Here is a 9034-nt window from a genome sequence, read left to right as displayed (position 1 = left end):
ACCTGGAGCCAGCAGGCAGAAAGCTAGCCAGCCCGAAGGCTGGCGCTCCCCGCCCACAGCTCCCTGTGCGCCGGAAGCATCCTTCCAGGGAACCGCGCAGCTTGGTATTTTAAATTAACAAAAAGACTTGGTTTGGCTTGGTTGTGGGGTTTTGTTGTTTGTTTGCTTGCTTTGGGGTTTTGGATGGGTTTTTTGTTGGTTTTTTCAGATAGGGTCTCACTGTATAATTCAGGCTGGCCTTGAGGTGGGGAAGGTGGTGAGGCAGCATCTCACTAGGTAGTCCAGGCTGGCCTTGAACACACTAAGGGGACCAGGATAGCCTCAAACTCCTAGCAATGATCCTATTTCAACCTCCCAAGTGCTGGAATTACAGGGGTAAGCCACCACACCCAGCTGTTCAGGCTCGTCTTGAACTCTCTATGTACCCCAGCAATCCCTGCCTAAGTCTCTTGAGTACTGGGATTACAAGCATATACCATCATGCCCGGCTATAAGAGTTGTTATATCAACAAATTTTCCATGTATATATACACACGGAGCCACTTAGTTCTTTTTTTTTTTGGTACCAGGAATCGAACTCAGGACCTTGTGCTTGCCAGGCTGGCACTGTGCCACTGAGCTATATCCCCGGCCCCCTCACTTAGTTCTTCTAATTGTTGTATACTACTCTATTAAGTTTAGAAAGCCAAAATAATACTCCTTTTTTCTACTGGGCCTCAGAGAACAACACCTTCAAAATTTGCAGTTTTAGCATGCTGAGAAATTTGATCTAAAGGAAGTTAAGAGGCTGCATTAGTCAGATTTTTCATCACAGAGAAAAAATAAAGACTCAGTACCGAACTTTACCAGGAAATTTATTTTGGCTCACGATTTCAATGTGTAGTCCATACATGGTTGGGTCACTGAGCATGGTGATGCACTCCTGTAATCCCAGGACCCCAGAGGCTGAGGTGGGAGGACTGCTGTAAGTTCCAGGCCAGCTGGGGCTACATAGTAAGATCATGACAAGGTCGATTCTGAGGCTGCTTTTAAGGTCTCTGTTATGGTTCAGATCAAAATACCCCCAGAAGTCTCATGCGTTCAGAGGTGGGGCTTTTAAGTGATTGGATCGTGGGGGCACTATACTTATTGGTGGATTATTTTATCGATGAGTTCATAGCTGAATGTGCCATCAGGAGGAGGCCACGGAGGGCGTGATCTGAAAGGGTGTATTTTTGTCCTGGGCTTCAACCTTTCTCTCTATGCATTCAGGCTGCTAGAAGGTGAGTAGGTCTCCTCCACAGTGCCCTCTCACCGTGTCATTTCTGTCTCCTGGGAAGCATGGACTGCTTCTTATTCCTCAAGCACAGGGAGAAGCTTCGTGCAAAATTCCCTATCCTCCTAAAGGACAGACTCGCCAAAGAAGCAGTTACTTCTAGTGCCTCCCCTGTGCTTTCATTAACTAAATTCATACTGTAAGAAGAAAAATTGAAGTCTGTCAACACACATGAGAAGACTTTCACCATGCACCATTTTCTTCTATTTCAGCCCCATAGAAAATAACTTACAATCCATTGTCTACTTTATGGGTACAACAGACTTTTTCCTTGGCACTCTATGTTCTCCAAGTCCACTGAGTTACCCTCAAAAAATCACTTACTATTCCCATAACATTCTTCATTCTCCCTCTTCCTGATAGAAAAATGGGCACCTAAGTTTCCAGATCATGTTGGGCTAGTAGGTAATCACACTTCTTTCATTTTCTCCTATGCTGTGATTTTTTTCCCTTTTGCATATTAAGAAACTTGTATGCCTTTTCTCCTATTTAATCTATCTAATGTCATTTCATTCCAGTGAGCCTTCAGAGGGCAGAGGGAAAATTTTGCTTCACTCTATATTTCTTTCCCCAAGTTTTGGAATCAATGAAGAAATAAAACAGTGGAAGCAGATGTATGTACATCAAAAACTGACAGAAATAAAAATGTCAGTGTTGTTAACAGCTGATTAGAAAACATGGTATAATGGTGCCTTGGAAGGACTTGCTAGCGTTTCACTCCTGAATGAATAGACTTACCATTGGGCCATAGGCATCCCTGGAAATCCAATGTGTACATAAACCAGGCTTCAGAGTTTGCTACAGAACAGCAGCAAGCCCTGGATGTCCTCCAAGCAGATGCATTGGAAGATGGCAGGGAAAGAACTGAATTGAGGTGGCCAGTCCCTTGGACCAACCAGGCAAAACAGTCCTGTTCTTGTAGGGATGAATGCATGGCTGAAGTGTAAGAGACAAAACAGAAGTAACCCTTTAGAATCTAATAAATTCTATGCCAGGGAAATCAAGCATACCCTGTACTTTTTCCAGTTTTTTGTTCTTACAGCCCTTTTAGCCCAAAATCTGCTTGAGCATAGCTGATTCATTATCTCCCTTTGGAAGAAGAGGTCAGGCATTTATCAGAACATTCCTGGCCGCATCTTCATGAGTGCATTCTTTCAATAACCACCACTTTACTTTTGTAGATCTGTTGCATGAACGGGAATGGTTTATATTTTGACCTCAGAATATTCAAATACGGAACAAGGTAGTCCATTAACTTTGAGACTAAGCTGGAAATGTGCTACATATACACACTTTAATAGTATTATACACTTGGAAATGGGAATATTGCTAATATGTATGTATGTACATATATTATAATCTAAAAAGGAAGGAAATTTTGACATAAGCTACAATGTGGGTAAGACTCGAACACACTGTGCTAAGTGAGAAAAGTTAGTCACAAAAGGAGAAATACTGTACGATCCCACTTACATGAGGAACCTAGGATAGCCAAACTCATAGAGAAAGTAGCATGGTGGTTAACATAGCCTGGGAGAAGGGAAGAAGGAAAGGAGAAATGGAGAGTTATTGTTTAACTGGATCCAACATTTTGGTTTGAAATGATGAAAAAGTTCTAAAGATGGGTAATGGTATACAACATTAATGTGCTTGATCCCACCAAACTATATACTTAAAAGTGGTTAAAATAATAAATGTTATGTTATACATATTTTATACAGTTTTTAAAAACTGGGAAAGTAAGACTTTACATAACCAGAACGTAACATTGGGTGAACGCTTGCTGCAGATAGGAATGAATATGTGTAGAATGTAGTCTGTCTTTGACTACTTTGAGCTGCTATAGCAAAATAATATAAACTGAGTGCCATGGGTTGTATCTAGATGTAACCCCCCCCCAAAACCTCACATGGTCATAGGTGGAGCTTTTCAGAGGTGGTTGGATCTAGGACACGTGATCTTGGGATTACGGGTGTCCTTAATTAGTCCTCTGATCAGTTTAGCATAGTTCTGGGTATGGGTAATGGGAAAGCCGACCCTAGGTTTGGGTGGTACTACCCAAAAGGCAGGTAGCCTGGAAGGGATAAAAGGGAGAGGCACGCTTGCTGCTTGCTGCTGTTGCTTGCTGCTTATTGCCTTCTGCCTCTTCCACACCACGAACTGTTTCTCCTTTGTGATGCCCCTCTGCCATGTCACCCTGTTTTAAAGCTAGCCAGCTATAGACTGAAAATATGTGAAACTGTGAGCTAAATAAACCTTTCCTCCCTTGACTTGTGGGTGTCAGGTATTTTGTCTCAGCAAGAGAAAAGTAACTGAGACACTGGGTAACATAATAAAAAGAAATTTATTTATTCATGATTCTGCACACTGCTAAATCCAAGACTAAGGGCTAACATTTGGTAAGGGCCTTTTTGCTGTGTCATTCATCACAAAAGGCAAGAGGACAAGGGACGGCAAAGTAGTGGGGAGCTTAGAAAAGTTCCTTTTATTAGGAACGCGCTTCTGTGCTTACAGCACTAATCCATTTGTGAAGACAGAGCCCACATGCTTAAACACCCCTAAATGGAGATCAAATTCCCAACACATGAACGGTGGGGAACACACTCCAAATACAGCAGACTCCAAGTAGAGCTCTAGGGATAAGGAAACCAGATAGAAATGAACAATAGCTAGAACAATAGTTAGTCAAGTTGAGGCTTTGTTAAACATTTTGAATAGAGAACACGTGCTATGTTTTGGATATGGTTAGAGTGTGTGCCCCAAAGTTTTACATATCAGAGGCCTGGTCCCACTGTGCTGATGTTGATAGATGGTAAACCTGTAAGATGTGGGGACTACTGGGAGGTAATTAGGTCATTGGAGGCCTCATGCTCAGAAAGATTAGTATAGTTCTCATGGGATCCTGGTTAGTCCTGCAAGAGTGAGTTAAAAACAGCACAAAACTGGACCTTGAATCTCTCTTTGGCTTTGTCTTTCTCTGTGATCTCTTCTGTACATCCTCCCCGACTGTGATACCACCTCTATGAGACCCTCACTGGGGACCAGCAAATGCCAACCCCACACTGTTGAATCCGGGTAGATATTTTGGTACAGCAACAGAAAAGGGGCTCATACAGTGCTTGCCCCCAGGATGGAATTATTTGTTGCAGGAAGAGATGTTAGAACTTGTTGTTATTGTTGTTTGTTTGAAAATGCTTTCAGAAAACCCAGAACTCATTGACTTTATGTCTTTGTGTCTGGGATCCTACAAAATAAATAGCAGAGAATTATGTTAGACAAACCAACATCTGGGCTGGTTGTAGCTCAGTAGTAAAGCACTTGTGTGGCATGTGCAAAGCCCTTGGATCACTCCCCAGTGCAGCAACAAAACAAAACAAACAAACAAAACTGGGCCTGAGAGCAAACAGTGTGTAGAGGTAAAAGCATTCAAGTGCAGTGAACTGTACTTGTTAGAGAAGAGAATGAGCCAACATAAAAAGCTGGATAAATTGCTCAAAAGCTTCATGAAAGAGTTTGGAAACTACAGGGGATATGGAGCCCCAGAAGCATATAACACTATTGCAGAAAAAGTCATGGAAGAAGAAAGTCATTCAAGAGCTGAAAAGCAAACACAGGATGTGAAAAATGTGAAAAGCTCAAGCAAGCTTAGGGTTTGAGCATGAACAGATGGCAGGGGTACAGCCATCAAGGGAAGCATCAGTTTAGTCTGTCGAGGACAATTCCAGCTGAAACAAAAGGGAGGACTGGGAAAACAGGCAGATTCTCAAGGCCCAGGGACAGTTTCCAATGAATGCTGGTGACTGAAAAATTGGAATGGCTTTCATTGGGGCATCTCTTCTGAAACCCAGGCCCGAGCAATTCTAGTGCTGCAAGAGGCATACAGGCTAAAATGCCTCTTACGGAGAGAACGTGGAGGCTGGAACATTGGTCAGACCACAGGGTGGCCAGGAACACAAGGGGAAAGTGAAATTAAGAGGTTCGAAATCAGGCAGATGGCTAATAAAGAAATTTCAAATCAAACATGGCAACTGCAAAAGGCTAGGAGGGCTTCAAATGCCAACCTCCAAAGGAGGAGCCATTTTTCTTCTGGAGAGATTAAGTGTATAGTTCTCTAATTTGACTTTTGATGAGGTTAGGGTTGCCAGAGAGCTGACTTAGAATGACTAGCGTTCTGGTAGGGCTGGAAAAAAAAGATTTCTCAACCTTTTCTCCCTCTCTATTATCCCACAATTTCACCTCTCATAGACACACTTTTAGAGTAGGCTTTGTGTATCTAGAAATATGAAGAGGTGGAGCTGGGTAGCGGAGAGCTTGGAATTACTTGAGTTTCCGAATATAGTTTGGTGAGACTGGCCCGGAACCCACGGGGGTAGGCAGCTAGGGGTACAGGGCGGCCCTGGAGTAGGGGCTGCAGGGTAGGAAGAGACTTGGCTGTGGTTGCCATGGTGCCGCTGAGAAACTAGAATTATAAGAAAGTAGAATTATATAAGAACATAATGGATAGAGAGGAGAAAACCTATGGGGGCTGTGAAGGCCCTGATGCTATGTATGTCAAATTCATATCTTCAGATGTTCAGATGGTCATGAATTCAATGTATGGCATTCTTTTTTTTTTTTTTTTTTTTGCTATCAGGAATCGAACTCAGGAACTTGCGCTTGCCAGGAAGGTGCTTGTGCCGCTGAGCTACATCCCCAGCCCATGAATTCATTGTAAAAAGAGAAAACGCACTCACATCAGGAACAATAAATGCCATGTTGAGTGGCCCAGGTCAGTTTGCTGAAAATGAAACTGATGAGGTCAATTTTAGAGAGATCCCTTCACACGTGCTTTCAAAAGTCTGTCTACCTACAAGGTTCACCACACTGACAGCTCCACCAAGATTCCCGAATTTCCCATCGCACATGAGATAGCACTAGAACTGCTGATGGTTGCGAACTTCCTGGATTGTTAATTATAAAAAACTGTTAGTTTTTCAGGATGTAATGCTTGTAGTTCAGTTAGTAGGTTTTCCATATATAGCATGCTGCCTGTATGCAATTGAACTATAAAGTTAATTGCAAAGCAGATTACTTTCCATTTTTTTCATAGCAGAGTTGACATTTCTTTGCCACACCAACAAATTAAGGACGTTTCACAAACACAAATAAGCAAATATGCCAGTTCATAGGTGGTTTTGCCTTATCTTTTGGATGTAACTTTTAAAATTGGAAGAATAATGATATAGCAAATGCTGAAATATAGGCATAAATGAATATATTCTACAGGTAAATGATGGAACTAAGTATTTTTATCTTTTTGTGTTTTTTTAAATTCTGATCTTATAGCTGCTGATAAGTATTACTAGTTACGCAAATAATTACATGATAAACATTTATAGCTTAGTCAAAACATTTTATATAACTCTTAATGAATAAGTTTTTCTTAAATGTGGTTTTTTATAAACTGCAATATTGTTTAAGTGTATTGTGTTTTGTTTTGTTTATTGCTACAGTTTAAGAACTTAATTTAGAAGCAATTTTGGAAGGTTACTAGTTACAACTTTTGGGGCTATACCTGTTTGCCAGATGGTCAACAAGTAATCTTCATGACTTAAGAGCTCTGTGTATTGTGCCTTTTGGGCAATCCAAAGTGTTGTATTCTCATTTTACTAAAAAACTCCCTTTATAACTTTCGTTCTTCCCTCACAGTCCCTTTTCAATATACTTCGCTTGTTTAAATGTATATTAAAACACTCACTATGAGCTCGATCTAACTCTTAAAATCAGGCAATTCCAGTCTTCCTCCACCCAACTAAGATGCTATAAAATAGAAAAACATGGAGCAATGCAATGAAAATTTTGTAATGTATTTAGATATAGTGCATGAGTTATCTTCTAATAATTAAAATGAGTTCCAATAAATTCTGAAATCAAACATATATATATAAATCATGCCGAGTGTGGTAGCGCACCCCTGTAATCCCAGCATGCTAGAGAGGCTGATGAGGATCTCGGTGAGTTCAAGGCCAATCTGGGCTACATAAGTGAGTTCAAGGCTAGCCAGAACTACGTAGCAAGATCCTATCTAAAAAAAAAAACAAAAATAACTATGATAGATCATCTTTACTTAGACATGGGAAAAGATGAACTGGAGTTGAATTTAGTGTTTTCTCTGTCTTAGAGCAGAGCTGTCATAACATCTGTAAATTTAATCTTCAGCTTCTTTCTTATTAAAATGAGCTGAAATTGGTTGTGGTACCATGCACACAAATGTAACCTCAGCTATTTGTGGGATCACAAAGTCGAATTTGGACAACTTTTTAAGCTCTCAAAACAGAAAATACACAACAAAGGTTGAGAATAAAGCTCCCTAGTAGAGACCACCTGGGTTCTATCCCCAGTACCACCAAAATCTCAAAACCAAAAAACTCCTTTCATATAGATCAGCTTTTTCTGAAAATAAAAAAAGTAATTTCCTCTTAGAAAATCTAATACTTTCCAGCTAATTAAAAGCAGTTAAGTTGTGTATTTTTAGTAAATTCTTAAGGCACTGACATGTACTTTAGTGTAGAAGATTATCAAGTATAATAATATACTGTGGGGCTGGGGATATTCCACGGCAGGCATGAAAAAATAGTTTGCTACTTGGTAGCAGAAATATCAACTACAAACCTAAATGATAATTTCAAAAGAGGATAGCTAGAAATAAAGTTTGACTCTGACTAATTTTTTTAGGTTAGTTTATGTGTTGGATCCAGAAGTAACCTTAAATTTAGGATGTTAAAACTGAAACAAAAGACTAGGGAAACCTGTATGCTTTGCAGCAAATAGCATGTTAGTAAAGTCTATTGATAGAAAGGTATGGAAAAAAAAGCCTAAAAACAAAACAAGTACAGTTTAGTATGAGACTATGCGATGACACTCTTGTGACTCCTATTTACTTTATGGAGTGTTTGAAAGGGAGGCAGGCATATTAGAATCTTATTGCTGAGCAAATTCAGAATTTGAGGTCTTCAACGAACAACACTTGTTCCAGCAGACACCAGCAAGAGGGCCTCTGCCAGAAATGAACTTCCCTCTGCTGGGTACCAGTCTGAGAGCCCTCAGGCAAACTGAACATAATAAGAAATCAGAGAGGAAAAAGTGGATTTTGCCTAAACAATTTTTGGACTTTAATTTTTCTCTGAGATGTCATGATAGGAGGGAGAGTATATTCAAATCTGTATTGTAGAAATAGAATTTTTTCAAGTGTGATAAAATATACATAACAAAACACTTGCCCCTTTAAAGGTATAGTTTAGTGACACTAAGTACATTCCTACCAGTGTGTGTATTAGTCAGAGCTCTCCAAAGAAACAAATCCAATGTAGTATTTCTTATTATATTTATAATAGGAATGTATCAGAAGAAATGGCTCACGTGTTTATGAGAGCCAGGAAGTCATATATTTGCCATCTGAAAACTGGATCAAGAAAGCCAGTTGTATAATTCAATGTAAGGCCAAAGGCCTCAAATTTTTGGAGGTCTGGGGTGAGTGATAGTGTAAGTCCAGGAGTCCAAATGCCTGAGAAGCTGGTGCACTGAAGTCCAAGTGCAGCCAAAAGTGGGCGCCCCAACCCAAAGCAGAAAGAGTGAATTCACCTTTCCTCCACCTTTCTGCTGAGGCCCACAAAGGATGAATGATGCTCACCTGCACAGGGGAGGACCAGCTTCTTTTCTCAGTTCACTAATTCAGTGTTA

The 9034-nt window shown here is 40.4% G+C and overlaps 1 pseudogene; it reads left to right on the top strand.

The window, feature by feature from the left end:
- The first annotated feature begins 5811 nt into the window (after positions 1-5811).
- On the top strand, positions 5812-6267 carry LOC102023172 (annotated as a pseudogene).
- Positions 6268-9034: the final 2767 nt, after the last annotated feature.

Source organism: Chinchilla lanigera, unplaced genomic scaffold (genome assembly GCF_000276665.1).
Source record: "Chinchilla lanigera isolate Chin_1 unplaced genomic scaffold, ChiLan1.0 scaffold00025, whole genome shotgun sequence".
NCBI classification, from domain to species: domain Eukaryota; kingdom Metazoa; phylum Chordata; class Mammalia; order Rodentia; family Chinchillidae; genus Chinchilla; species Chinchilla lanigera.
The sequence above is the reverse complement of the archived record's forward strand: the minus strand, read 5'-3'. Positions and strand labels throughout refer to the sequence as shown.